We start from the raw sequence: 15,621 nt of genomic DNA on the forward strand, positions 1-15,621 counted from the left end.
TAGGTCACACTTTGGATGCAGCCACTATAGTAAGTGTTCATTTTTTATTTATTGGGATTTGAAGTAGACACACAAAGTTTATATAAATGATTAGAAACTAGGTTAGAGTTTCCCCAGGAAGCGTGGTGGCATTTCCACCTCCTTTTTATACTATTTATTTTTTCTTTTATCAACACGCTACTTGAAGTATCATGGTCAGACTGCAGTCTGATCCTCTCTAGGAGTGGCTGAACACAGCCAAAAGGTCTGCTGTTATCCAATCAGTTCGGAATAATTATTCTTTCATTTAAATCATTGTTTTCTTATTTGCAATTACTGAAAGTACTGAAAGTACTGTTTACTCCTTAAAAATCAAGAGGAGTTTTGGTTTTCAATGGTTTATTTTAACGCTGTTTTCTTTTTAACTATCTACTAGAGTTTAGAATTTGCTTATGCTTGTTAGAAAAGAATTTAACTACTGAGGGTTGGAAGGATAAACTGCATTAGACATTGTCAAATGGGATTGAACTGCAAAAATGTTTTTAAAATTTGATGGCCAGAAGCAGATGCCTACTGTAAATGGATAGGAAAGTGAAAATAAGTCCAAAAAAAATCTTGCTAAATTTTCTCAAAGTTGACATTTATGTTAAGTATTTAAGCTGTTTGATGCATTTTTTGATGCATATTTTGGCAGATATATTATTTCCAGTTAGAAATATAGAAATGAAAATATCTCTCATGGCATTTTAGTTCATTCTGTCAGTATCATATTCATGGGCACAGTAAAAAAAAATACGTATTGTATCAAAAACTGTCAGAACCTTAGAAAAGATTACTGTCTAATTCAATGCTATGATTCAGTGGAATCTTGATTATTGTTTTTTTCTAAAGAAAGCTACTGATAATAAGGAGAAAAGAGTGCTTAGGGAGAAATACAAGATGTGTTAGGATAAAACTTAAATTACCTTTCCAAATTTTCTTTTCCATGTAGCAGTCAAAGAAGTGGCAGATCGACCCCACTGACATCCCGACAGGAGACTCTCTAGCCAGCCTCCACTATCCGTGGCAGAACTTCCTTTTTACAAAATTATTTGATGACATTTTCAGAAGATTCTATATTTAAAAAAAAAGTCTGCACATAAATATTGATTTACTGACTTGTAAATGGCCTTTAAAAGATAGAAATAGGACAAAGATAAATGACAAAGGTGACAACATGAGACGAGTGAAGGATAAGTTGCTTAATCTAAGAGATGTTAATGCAAAAGACCGAACAATGGTGAAATTTAGCCAGTGTTACCAGTGTATTCCATTGGGATTTGGGCCATGGACTGGGATAGACCATAGCTTGGTCCAGTAAGAAGCTGCCAGTAATGACTGTACTGTATGGAAAGGGAATACACTGGAGCTTGGGCTGACGAGAGAAAGGAAGGATGGGAGGAAGCAAGGGAGAGACTAAGGAAAATATTTTGATAGAAATTTTCAGAAGTAGATAGGAGGAGAAGTGGTGAGCAGGAAGGGAAGCGGAGGAAGGTGGGCCCAGATCGACAGCCTCTGTTCTGACCTCAGACTTCAGCTTGATGCTTTATTTATGAGAGCAGACCAGTGGCCCGGGCAAAACATTTTAACTCATCCAACGTCCCAGAAATGACATTTCTCCTGCATTGAAGTGTCAACCTTATTTACCTGATTAAGCTTATTTACGAAAGAACAAAACAAAACAAGGTAAAAACAAACACAAAATTCTTCTTGCCCCTCTACCTTCCTGTACCCTTTCTTCTGGCCACTTCTACCTTCATTTATTTTCTTGCTCATAGAAAGATCCTGATGGCAGCTTATCCTGTGAGGTTGACTAACCTAAATTAAGTGAGTTGGATTTCCAGACGTTACTTGGCCTCTAAGCAGAATAAACAAAGTAATAATTAGGTCTCCATAACATAGTAACTAAGGGACCTTGAATATTAAAAAGACACAATTACATACTGATTGATGACTAAAAATAATCCAGATGAGAAATATATAAAATATGAAAATTTCCCATCATCATGCCAGAGAAAATTCTATTTAAAGATATATTGTGCAAATTACAACCACAGTCTTTTCTCTAAAATTTAAACATGTTAAAAGCATGAGCACCTTTAAAATTTTATCATATTTTATACAGTATTATATAAATCATATTTTATATCTCTAACTTAAGTAATATAAATCCATTGTTAAATTTAACAAAAATTTTAAAACAATGCTAAATAATGCTTTCTTTCTTTTTTGCTTCCCTTTGCATGTGTAACTATGTACCAATTAATCAATCAATCAATCCAGCCAGCCAGCAATCCATTCATCTATTCATATATTTATCCATCCATACATTTGTTTTCTAATATACCAATTATTTGACCTGCAATTTAGCAGCGGTCCTTAATATTAAACTATTCACTGAAGTTTTCTTCTTTTTCCTTAAGCATTTTAGTCATTTAATTAATTAATTTCTTTCCAGTGCCATTTTATTCTATATATTTTTAAGATTTTTATTAAAATGTAGCTAACATACAATACTATATCAGTCTCAGGTGTACACAATGATTATTCAATATTTATATACCAAAAGAAGTGATCATCTTAAGTCCAGCAACCATCTGACTTGTACTATGCTATCACAATATTACTGACTATATTCCCTATGTTGTACATTACATCCCCATGACTTATTTGTTTTATAATTAGAATATGAACTTCTTATTCCTCTTCCCCACCTTCACCCCCTTTCTAAATTTTTCAATTACAGTTGACATTCAATATTATTTTGTATCGATTTCAGGTATATAGCATAGTGGTTAGACATTTATAGAATTTAAGAACTGATCCCACTGACTAGTCTAGTCCCCACCTGACACTGTACATAGTTATTACCATATTGTTGACTATATTCCCTATGCTGTACTTTACATCCCCATGACGATTTTGTAACCACCAATTTGTACTTCTTAATCCCTTCCCCTTTTTCACCCACCCCCAACCCCCCCCATCTGGCAAGCACCTAAATGTTCTCTGCATCTATGAGTTTGTTTTTGTTTTGTTTGATAGTTTATTTTGTTCCTTAGATTCCACACATAAGCAAAACCAAATTGAATCTGTCTTTCACTGTCTGACATACTTCACTCATCACAATAACCTCCAGGTCCATCCTGCTGCCACAGATTGCAAGAGCACATTCCCTTTCATGGCTGAGTAATATTCCATTGCATATATGCACCACTTCCTGTTTATCCATTCATCCACTGATGGACACCCAGGCTGCCTCCACATCTTGGCCATTGTAAACAATGCTGCAATGAACATATGGATGCAAATGTCCCCTCGAAGTAATGTTTTGGGTTTCTTCAGATAAATACCCTGAAGTGCGATTACTGGGTCCTTCATTGTCTCTTGTTATAGCCTTTGTTTTAAAGTCTGTTTTATCTGTCGTAAGTACTGCTACACCAGCTATTTTTGTGTTGTTCCATTTTCATGAAAATATTTTTCCCCATCCCTTTACTTTCAGTCTCTGGGTGTCTTTCGACTTGAACTGAGTCTCTTGTAGGTAGCATATGTAAGGGTCTTGTTTTCTTATCCATTCAATCACCCTATCTTTTGATTGGAGCATTTACTCCACTTACATTGAAAGTAATTGTTGATAGATATGTAGTTATTGCCATTTTATTATTCATGTATTTTTTTTTTTCATCTTAAAGAAGTCCCTCTAAAATTCCTTGTAATTGTGGTTGGTGTTGGTGAACTCCTTTAGCTTTTTCATCTGGGAATCTCTTTATCTTTATCTGTCCTTGATTCTAAATGATAGCTTTGCTGAGTAGAGTAATTTTGATCTTAGGTCCTTACTTTTCATCACTTTGAATATTTCATGCCACTCCCTTCTGGTCTGCAAAGTTTCTGTTGCGAAAACAACTGACAGTCTTATGGGAGCTCCCTTGTAGGTAACTAATGGCTTTTCTCTTGCCACTTTTAAGATTCTCTCTTTGTCTTTAACCTTTGGCATTTTAATTATGATGTGTCTTGGTGTTGGCCTCTTTGAGTTCATCTTGTTTGGGTCTCTCTGTACTTCCTGGGCTTGTATATCTGTTTCCTTTGCCAGGTTAGGGATGTTTACCATCATTATTTGTTCAAATAGGTTTCAATATCTTGCTCTGTCTATTCTTCTGGTAACCCTATGATGTGAATATTGGTATGCTTGATATTGTTGCAGAGGCCCCTTAAACTATCCTCATTTTTTTAAATTCTGTTTTGTTTTTTGCTGTTTTGTTTGGATGTTTTCTGCTACTTTATCTTCTAAATCACTGATTCAGTCCTCTGCTTCATCTGTTGCATCCCTCTAATGTATTCTTCATTTCCGTTATTGTATTCTTCTTCTGACTGGTTCTTTTTCATGTTTTCTATCTCCATTTTTATGTTTTCTATCTCTTTGTTGAATTTCTCACTTAGATTATTGAGCATCCTTATAACCAGTTTTGAACTCTTCGCCTGGTAGATTGCTTTCCTGCATTTGGTTTAGTTCTTTATTTGGAGCTTTGTTGTGTTCTTTTATTTGGGACATGTTTCTTTGTCTCTCCATTTTGGCTGCCTCCTGTGTTTGTTTCTATGTATTAGGTAGGGCTGCTATGTCTTCTGGTCTTAGTAGAGTGGCCTTATGTACTCTCTTTGGTGCAGTCTTCCTGGTCAGCTGATTTGGGTACTCCAGGTGTGTCCCGTTTGTGAGTGTGTGCCTGCCTGTTGTAGTTGAACCTGGGAGGCTATTTGCACATCAGAGGTAAGAATTGATCCCTGGGCTGATTGGTTGTGAGGGCTGGTTGTGACTACAGTGGAAGAGCTGCTGTGAGGGCTCTCCCTGTGGGGCAGGATTTGCTTTAACAGGTCTCTGGTGCCATCTCAGTGTTCTCTTTGGGAGTATCATCCCCAGAAGTGACCATCTGATGCTCTGGCTGCATCCAAACGTGGCCACTGGGTATACCAGCCCTGAGGCATTTGGGAGGGGCCCCACTACAGGCCAAGTTCAACCTCAGCTTGTGCCCTGCCTACATGGCATGAACCACAAAGCAATCCCCAGATGGACACCACCCACACTGGGTTTGGAGGTGCCTTAAGAGGTCAAGCTGCAAATGAAGGCCAGCTGCTGCTAAGCCCCAAGACGGGCTTAGGGCAGCTCAGCCAGAGCTCCCGGACACACCAAAGCCACATGCTGCTTGTTTGGGTTTTGTGAACCTTTGAAAGATTTTAGGAAAGTCTGGAACATAAAAAAAGACAGGCTGTTTATGCAGAAAAGCCACTGGAAGTGGCTTGGGTGTGCCCGAAGGTTGGGTTGGCTAGGGTTTCAGTGAATTAGCAAGGCAGGGTAAACAAATGGTGTTAGTCAGGTTGATGGAGATCCAGATATGGCAGCTGCCTGCGTCTGCACTCTGGGAGCAAGGAGAGCTCAACAAAGAAATAATTGCTTCCACAAGCTCCTTCATCCAGGAGAAAGCTGCCCCTCCATCTCTCATCCTGCATCCAGACAACTCAGTTCCCCATCCCCTCCATATGTCCCTGGTGCCTTTCAAGCTGCTGGCTCAGTGCTGGAGCTCAGAATGGATGAGTCCATAAGTGAGTAAGTCCATGTGTGGGGCCTTTTAAGAGGAACACCTGGGACTCCAGCTGCCTTTGTTTCACTCAGCCACAAATTCTGCTGGTTTTCAAAGCCAGAAGGAATGGACACTTCTCTCCCTGGCCCTGGAACTCTGCGCTGGGGATCCTGGTGTGGGGCTGGATCGTCTTGCTCCTCTGAGGGGGACCTCCAAAGCTGAGATATCCCTTCTGATTTGTAATGATCATACAAGGGTGTGGGACCAGCCTGTTTCCCATCACCACCCCTCCTACCAGTCTCAAAGTGGCTTCTTCTGTGTGTCCTTAACTGTAGGGCTTCTGTTCAGCTAGCGTTCATGCAATTCTCAATGATGGTTGTTCTGTAGTATAGTTGTAATTGTGATGTGGTCGTGAGAGGTAGTAAGCACAGCATTTAACTACGTCACGATCTTGACCAGATCTTCATTTAATTGAATATCAATGGAAAAATGTGTGCTGTTATGAGGGAGGCTGCCTTGTTCATAGGAAACTAAAGTGTGAGTATAAATTTATACTGTTTGCTCCAAGTTAAATTATAATTGATTCTTGGGAAAAATTAATATTTCAACTTAGATCCCACTTGTAATTCAAAATTGTGTTCACAAAATACCTATGATTTTGTATAGTTTTAAATCTCAGAAATATTTTCTTAACTCCCTTGTATGATTCTAGATTGAATTTTTTTAGTTAGTAAAGGCGAAATTGAAGAAAAAAAGCAAACATTGAGCTATGATATTCAAATATGAAGTTGAACTCTGATTCCAGTAACTAAGATATGCTATTGGAAATATTTTTATGAGATTGAGAATATTCAACTTTCACTTCCAATCAAAGCAATTTAGTTTACAAGTGTACAGAATTCATTAAATTAGGTAAAACAGGTGTTTAGTATTAAGAAAGTGAAGACATGGGTTTTTAAAACAATCAATTATCTAATCCTCAGTGATGCCTTTCAGAATGACACCTCCATCTGGAAATCCAAGGCTACATGACAAATTCTGTCATCAATGAAAACAGAAACAAGCATATAACTCACTATTCATTTTAAACTTAGTAATATTATTTCTGACACAGATAGATGTTATTTATAATATATGGAATGTTAATAAAAAGTTACATTTTAATGGCAAGAAATGATTATATCACCTTTATACAATAATGATGCCATAAAATGTTGGCTAAATTATATTTTAAAAATAGATTCAATAGAATGTCCTTATAACACTCATTTTGAGGATTTGTCAAACACCTGTCTAATAGCAATGAGTACTACAAAGGATCTTGCTACTTAAGTCCTTTTTTTTTTAAATACTCTAAATAAATCCTTTCATTTCTTTTCCTAAAAGATTTTTATTAAAATAAAGCTAATATTCAATATTATATTAGTTTCAGGTGTACATCATACTTATTTAACAGTACCCACCTAGCACTATACAGAGTTATTACCACATTATTGATTATACCCTATTGCTAAAGAAGTGATCACCATGATAAATCCAGCAACCATCTGACACTGTACCATGCTATCACAATATTATGGGATATATTCTCTGCTGTACATTACATCCCTATGACTTATTTATTTTATATCTGGAAATTTGAACTTCTTATTCTTCTTTGTCTTCTCCCTTTTTTTAATTTTTCTATTAGAGTTGACATTCAATATCATTTTATATTAGTTTCAAGTGTATAGCACAGTGGTTAGACATTTATATGATTTAAGGAGTGATGCTCCTGAATAGTACCACCTGGCACTATACATAGTTATTACCACATTATTGATTATATTCCCTATACTTTACATCCCCATGACTACTGTGTAACAACCAATTTGTACTGAATTTCTTCTCCTCTTCACCCACCCCCCAAGCTCCTTCCCATCTGGCAATCATCAAAATGTTCTCTGTATCTATGAGTTTGATTCTGTTTCATTTGTTTATTTTGTCTTTGGATTCCACTTACAAGTGAAATCATGACATTTGCTTTTCTCTGTCTGACTTATTCCACTCAGCACAGTATCCTCTAGGTCCATCCATGTTGTCACAGATGGCAATATTTTATTATTTTTATGGCTGAGTAATATTTCATTGTGTATATGTACCACCTCTTCTTTACCCATTCATCCATTCAGGGACACCAAGGTTGCCTTCATACCTTGGTTATTGTAAATAATGCTGCAATGAACATATGGATGCAAATGTTCCCTCGAAGTAGCATTTTGGGTTTCTTCAGATAAGTACCCAAAAATAGGATTACTAGGTCTTTCTTTGTCTCTGGTTGTAGTCTTTGTTTAAAAGTCTATTTTGTCTGGTATAAGTATTGCTGCTCCAGTTTGTTTGTTTGTTTGTTTCCATTTTCATGAAATATCTTTTTCCATCCCTTTACTTTCAGTCTTTGTGTGTCTTTCAAGCTGAACGGAGTCTCTTGTAGGTAGCATATGCAAGGGTCTTGTTTTCTTATCGATTTAGCCACCCTATATTTTAAAAGGTGCATTTAATCCATTTATATTGAAAGTAATGTTAATAGATATGTAGTTATTGCCATTTTATTATTCATATTTATTATTATTATATTATTATTGCCATCTTAAAGAAATCCCTCTAATATTCCTTGTAATACTGGCTTGGTGGTGAAGAACTCCTTTAGCTTTGTCTTATCTGGGAAGCTCTTTCTCTGTCCTTTGATTCTAAATGATAGTTTTGCTGGGTAAAGTAATCTTGATAATAGGTCCTTGCTTTTCATCACTTTGAATATTTCATGCCAATCCGTTCTGGCCTGCAAAGTTTCTGTTGAGAAATCAGCTGACTCTTATGGGGGATCCTTGTAAGTAACTAACTGCTTTTCTCTTTCTGCTTTTAAGATTCTCTCTTTGTCTTTAACCTTTGGCATTTTCCTTAAGTTGGTGTTGGACTCTTTGGGCTTATCTTGTTTGGGACTCTCTGCACTTCCTGGGCTTGTATATCTATTTCCTTCACCAGGTTAGGGAAGTTTTCTGTCATTATTTCTTCAAACAGGTTTTCAGTACTTTGCTCTCTCTCTTCTCTTTCTGGTACCTTGGTAATGTGAATCTTGGTACACTTGATGTTGTCCTAGATGTCGCTTAAAATCTCCTCAATTTTATGGATTCTTTTTTCTTTTTGAAGTTCTGATTGGGTGTTTTCTGCTACCTTGTCTTCTAAATCGCTGATTTGATCCTCTGCTTCATCTATTGTTAATTCCCTGTAATGTATTCTTCATTCCCATTACTGTATTCTTTATTTGTGACTAGTTATTTTTCATGTTTCCTATCTCCATTTTTATGTTTCCTATCTCTTTGTTGAAGTTCTCCCTGATATCATTGAGTGTCCTTATAACCAGTGTTGGAACTCTGCATCTGATAGTTTGCTTATCTCTATTTTGTTTTGTTCTTTTTCTGGAGCTTTGTTCTGTTCTTTTATTTGGGATGTGTTTCTTTGTTTCCCCACTTTGCCTGCCTCCCTGTGATTGTTTCTATGTATTAAGTAGGGCTGCTATGTCTCCTGGTCTTAGTAGAGTGGATTTTATGTAGTAAGTGTGCTGTGAGGCTCAGTGGTGCAGTCTTTCGGGCCACCTGAGCCACACAGTTCAGGTGTGTTTCTTATGTGGGTTGTGTGTGCTCTCCTCTTATAGTTAAGCCTTGGTTGATGTTTGCACATCAGTGGGAAGGATTGCCCCTCAGGTTCATTGGTTGTGATGACTGGCCTTGACTACAGTGGAACAGTTGTGCAGGGGCTGATCCTACAGAGCAGGGTCTGCCTCAGCAGTGCTCTGGTGCCTGCCCAATCCACCTCTTGGGTGTATTGTTCCTGGAGGCAGCTGGGTGATACTCCAGCTCATTTCAAATCTAGCCACTGGGGACACCAGTCCCCAGACCACCTTGGAGGAGATCTGCTGCTGGCCAAGTTCAGCTGCAGCACGTATCCCACCTAGGGCCACCTAGCAGGAACCACAAAGGAATCCACAGATGGCCACTGCCCATGCCATACTTGGAAGTACCTTGAGAGGCCAAGCTGTGAATCAAGGCTGGCTGCCACTAGTGCAGTGATTAAGGCTGTTCAGCCAGAGGTACAGGGCATGCTAAAGCCAGATGATGCTTATCTGGCTTCCGAGAACATTTGAGAGATCCTAGGAATTCTTCAGCATCAGCCAAAGCAGGCGGTTTGTATGAAAAAGTCACTGGAAGTGGCTTGGGTGTGCCTGAAAATTGGGCAGAATGGAGTCTCGAATCGCCAGGGCATGGCAAACAAACAGCTTGATGGAGAATCAGATGTGGAGGCAACCTGCATCTGCACACAGGGAAGAAGAAGGGCTCAACAAAGAAACAATGGCCTCTGCCAGCTTCTTCATCCAGAAGAAACCTGCCCCTCCAGCACCCATCCTGAAGCCAGAACACTCTGTTCCTCACTGTATGTCCCTGTTACATTTCCAGCTGCTGCCCCAGTGCTGGATCTCAGAGTAAGTCCTTTTAAGGACTTACAAGGCCGGCCCTTTAAGAGGAGAGCCTGGGAGTGCAGCAGCCCTCCATCTCAGTCAGTCACAATTTCTGTTAGTTTTCATAACCAAAAACTATGGAGACCTGTCTCCCTGGCACTGGAACCATGGGCTGGGGTAGAGCTCAGACCTCTCACTCCTCTGGGGCTGACCTCCACATGTGAGATATCCCTCCCAATTTTTACTGGTCACACACAGCTGTGGGACCAGACTGTTCTATTTCTCTGCCCCTCCTACCAGTCTCCAGGTGGCTTCTTCTGCATGTCCTTAGTTGTAGGGCTTCAGTTAGCAAGATTTTAGGTGATTTTCAATGATGGTTTTTCTGTAGTTTTGTTGTAATTTTGATGTGGTCATGAGAGAAGGTGAGCACCTACATCTTGATTGGAAACCCCCTAAATTTTATGTTTTAAGGATATGATCTGATTTTTGGCATACCTGATTCCATATAAGACTAAATGATTATAGGCTTTGATATACATGCATAAACATGCATGTACATATTTATATGTACGAGAGAGAGAGAGAGAGAGATGTATACACATTTCAAGAAAGGAAAAAACTATCAAAATTGTAATACTTAATATATACCGATAACAAAAGATGAATACAAGTCACATTTGACTTCTGCAATTACAAGAGGTGCTCAAAGTGGTTACCATCAGCGTAATTTTAATACCTTTTTTCCCTTTATTAAAATGTATACACATTTTAAGATATATACACACACATATATATATGAGGGTGCCAAAAAATGTATATGAGGGTGCCAAAAAATGTATACAAGTGGACACTTTGGTCAACGTTGCTTAAGCAGTAGTTCACTTTAATCAGAAGTGTCTGGACACTGATGGTAACCACTTTGAGCACCTCTTGTAATAGAAGTCAAATGTGACTTGTATTCATCTTTTGTTATTGGTATATATTGAGTATTACAATTTTAATACAGTTTTCCTTTCTTAAAATGTGTATACATTTTTTGGCACCCTCTGTATACATATATCTTTTATTGCCACTTAACCCAAATAATTTTAAACAATATTTCCTTGAATTATTTGTTTCCCTTTATTATCTTACCTGCTATTACTCAGACAATCATTGAGTTATCAAGGTTCACTTTGAAAGAAATCCTTCTGAAAGAAATCCTATTTAAATTTTTTAATTTAAAAAAAATTTTTAAATAGGTTAATAGGAAGACAGAGAGCAAGAAGGATGTTTAATAATCATTCATATTTTAGCATAAATTAGCTTCATTAGCTTCACGGTTAGTGTTGGTATGGAACAAGATAGATGATAATGCATATTCTTGCAGTGCATATAATGTGTTAACATTTATTGACTGCCTATAAAGCTCCAGGCACTGTGCTAAGAGCTAGACATACAGAATTTACCTCCTATAATCTTTACTTTATTGTTAGTACTGTGTTTCCCTGAAAATAAGACCTAACCGGATCACCAGCTCCAATGAGTCTTTTGGAGCAAAAATTAATATAAGACCCAGTGTTATTTTACTATAATAAAGACCATATATAATACAGTGTAATATAATATAATATAATATAATGTAATATAACATAATACCAGGTCTTATATTAATTTTTGCTCCAAAAGACACATTAGAGCTAATGGTCCAGCTAGGTCTTATTTTCGAGGAAACATGATAAAACTAAATGTGATTCTGAGTTCAGGTGAGTCCTTGCTTTTCATTACTTTGAATATTTCCTGCCAATCCCTATGGCCTGCAAAGTTTCTGTTGAGAAATCAGCTGACAGTCTTATGGGAGCTCTCTTGTAGGTAACTAACTGCTTTTCTCTTGCTACTTTTAAGATTCTTTCTTTGTCTTTAACCTTTGGAATATTAATTATGATGTGTCTTGCTGTAGACCTATTTGGGTTTGTTTTGTTTGGGACTCTCTGTGTTTCCTGGGCTTGTATATTCATTTCCTTCACCAGGTTAGTGAAGTTTCCCATCATTATTACTTCAAATAGGTTTTCAATACCTTGCTCTCTCTCTTCTCTGTCTCGTACCCCTATGATGTGAATGTTGGTATGCTTGATGTTGTCATAGAGGTCCTTTAAACTGTCCTCAGTTTTTTGGATTTTTTTTGCTGTTCTCATCGGGTGTTTTCTGCTACTTTTATTTTAAATTGGTTATTCGATCCTATACTTTATCTAACCTACCGTCTATTCCCTCTAGCGCAGGGGTGTTCAAACTGCGGCCCGCGGGCAAATTGCAGACCGCTATCCATTTTTTATTGGCCCGCAGCAAATTCCAAAAATATATTTAGTTTACTTAAATAAACCAGGTGAGGAAATACGTACTTCACCTCGAGTGAGTGGCCCGGTTGTTTGTGTATTTTACCGCATATGGCTCTTGGTGAAAAACGTTGAAAAAAATTTGGACACCCCTCTCTAGCGTATTCTTTATTTCAGTTACTGTGTTCTTAATTTCTGACTGGTCCTTTTTTGTTTTCAATCTCCATTTTTATGTTTCTGATCTCTTTGTTAAAGCCCTTGCTGAGATCCTTACAACCAGTGTTTGGAAGTCTGCATCTGGTAGATTGCTTACCTGCATTTTGTTTAGTTCTTTACCTGGAGCTTTCTTCTGTTATTTCATTTGGGGCATGTTTCTTTGTCTCCCCATTTTTTCTGTCTCCTTGTTTTTGTTTGTATGTACTAGGTAAAGCAGCTCTGTCTCCCAGTTTTAGTACAGTGGCCTTATGTAGTAGGTGTCCTTTGGGGCCCAATGACACAGTCTCCCTGGTCATCTGAGATGGGTCCTCCAGGTGTGTCCCTTGTGTAGATTGTGTGTGCCCTCCTGTTGTAGTTGAGCCTTGGTTGCTGTTTGCATGTCAATGGAAGGGATTCACTCTAGGGCTGATTGGCTGTGAGGACTGGCTGTCAATATAGTGGATGAGCTGTTGTGCAGGGGCTGGATTCACTTTTTGAGGTCTGACAACAGACTGTCCGTTGGGTTTGTTGTTGGGGAAGGTGGCTGGGGGGTGCTATAGTGTGGTCTGAAGCCCCACATCAGTTTTGTTTGTTCTGGAGCCTCTTGGGAGGGGTTCTGTTGCAGCCAAGGTCAGCCACTGCCTGTGCCCTACCCAGGGCCCTTTGGTGTGAGCTACGAAGTAATCTGCAGATGGTTGCCACTTGTACTGGGCTTGTAACTGCCTTGGAGATGCTAAACTGCAACCTGAGGCCTGCTACCACTAATACCAGGCTTTGGCTGTTTAGCAAAATGTATAGGGCACATCGAGGCCAAATGCTGCAATTTTGGGGTTTGTGAAACTTTGAGAGATTTTCGGAAAGTCCATACATGAGCCAAGGTAGGCCATTTGTATGGGATAGCCACTAGAAGTAGCTTGGATGAGTCTGCAAGTTGGGTTGGGAATCATCAAGGCGGGCAAACTGTGTTAGCCAGATTGATGGAGATTCAGGGGTTGTGGCCACCTGCATCTGCAGGCAGGTAGGGAGCAGGGCTCAACAAGGAACAATGGCTTCTGCCAGCACTTTTTTCTGGGAGAAAGCTGCCCCTTCAGCACTTGCCCTGAAACCAGTCAATTATATGAGTTCCTCCCCATATGTCCCTGGCACCTTTTGAGCTGCTTCCCCAGCCCGGAGCTCAGAACAAGTGAATCTGTCAGCAAGTAAGTCTGTGTTCTGGCACTTTGAGAGAACACCTGGGACTCCAGCTGCCATCTGTCTCACTCAGCTACAATCTCCACTGGTTTTCACAGCTAGACATTATGGGGACTTCTTTTCCCGGCAAAGGAACCCCAGGCTGAGGAACCTGGTGTGGGGCTGGGAACCCTCACTCCTGAGGGGTATCCTCTGCAGCTGAGATATCCCTCCAGATTCTGAAGGGCCACAGGAGGGTGTGGGACCAGCATGTTCAGTGTCTTTGCCCCATCCTATCAGTCTCCATGTAGCTTCTTTTGTATGTCCTTAGTTATAGGGCTTTTTTTCCAGATACACTTCAGGTGATTCTAAATGTGGTTGCTCTGTAGTTTAGTTGTGATTTTGATGTGCTCATGAAAGGATGCAAGCACAGCGTTTACCTGCTCCACCATCTTGACTGGAATCCCCTCATCTCTGCCTTGATAGTTGGACTTCTGTAGTGATACAGAAGAACACAAATGTACCTCCAACAAATCTCTGCTTTCTTATTAGCTATACACATTAATGTTTACACTTGTGGACTACATTTAAATGTCTAAACCAATAACACACAAACATGGATCAAATATTGTTACTCTGATAGATGGAATGAAGAAATTATTACTTTCATCAAGATATTTTGCCCATATTAAAGAAAAAATAAACCTTTCAAAAATCTGTCCTATTTTTCACACTTTAACATATAAGATCAAATTATTTTAAACACCTCTTAATACAATGAACAAAGATAATGATTTTTTTATAATATAACTTCCAGAAGTTTGAAAAAGTTATTTGAACAGTCTTAGAATTGTTTTCTTTTCTTACTTTACTATTTTATTGTTTTCAGGACAAGGAAAGAAGGGTGCTGAGTGCAATTGGTAACTCTGAATTTTAATGCCTGCTCCATCATTATGTTTAAACTTTTTAAAGGTAACCCTACCTCCAACTCCCAATGTGTCTCTGGCCTCATATATAAAAAGAGAATGATTGTAATGAAATTTCTTAATGGAACATTTAAAACATTTTCTAGAAGTAAATTTTCACACACAAAAAATTGTTTTGTCAAAAGCTACAAGGATATATATAACCATTCAGAAGGAAAAGCATTTTTAATGTAAGAAAATGTTATCTTCCTCAATATAGAATGCTGGCATGTCTACAGTGCATATCTGGCTGGCAAGTAGGCTAAATGACACACATATTTTGTACCTCTAATTTGATCAAAGTAATCAGTGTTGGCCACATATAATATAGGTGTTTTTCTAACTAGCAACTATGATAATAACTTTTATCACAAAATGACAATATGGTGGGCACATTAGCCACTGAGTGCCATATGGTATAATATTTAATGACAACTCCTCTGAGAGGAATATTTCACAAGTTTAATTGTACTGTCCTAAATACAAGCATTTGATATGAGCCTGCAATGAGTTCTAAAGCAGTTATCAGAAGTAAAGCAAAAGTTAGCAGTTTTGAGAATACTGTTATATATCAAAATATGAATTTCTAATTCTATCAAGCTTTTGGAAAATTTAAAAATATGCCTTTCAAAGACTGTACTAGACTTAACTTTAAATATAATTTAAAAAAACATTTTATGTGTGTTAATGTTAAATTTCAATGCATTATAAAACACTAACACAGTGCCTTACACACAGTAGGCACAGGGAATTTTAAATGTAATTCAATTGTTTTTCCACAATGTTTACTGTGTTATTTTTCAAACTCTTTGAATAGGTTGCAATATGGTTTTTGTTGTTGTTTATAATATAATTTTTGCGTTTCTTTATATGTGTGTATATGACACGGAACTTACATTCGC

The sequence above is a fragment of the Rhinolophus ferrumequinum genome, chromosome 26, assembly GCF_004115265.2.
Source record: "Rhinolophus ferrumequinum isolate MPI-CBG mRhiFer1 chromosome 26, mRhiFer1_v1.p, whole genome shotgun sequence".
NCBI classification, from domain to species: Eukaryota; Metazoa; Chordata; class Mammalia; order Chiroptera; family Rhinolophidae; genus Rhinolophus; species Rhinolophus ferrumequinum.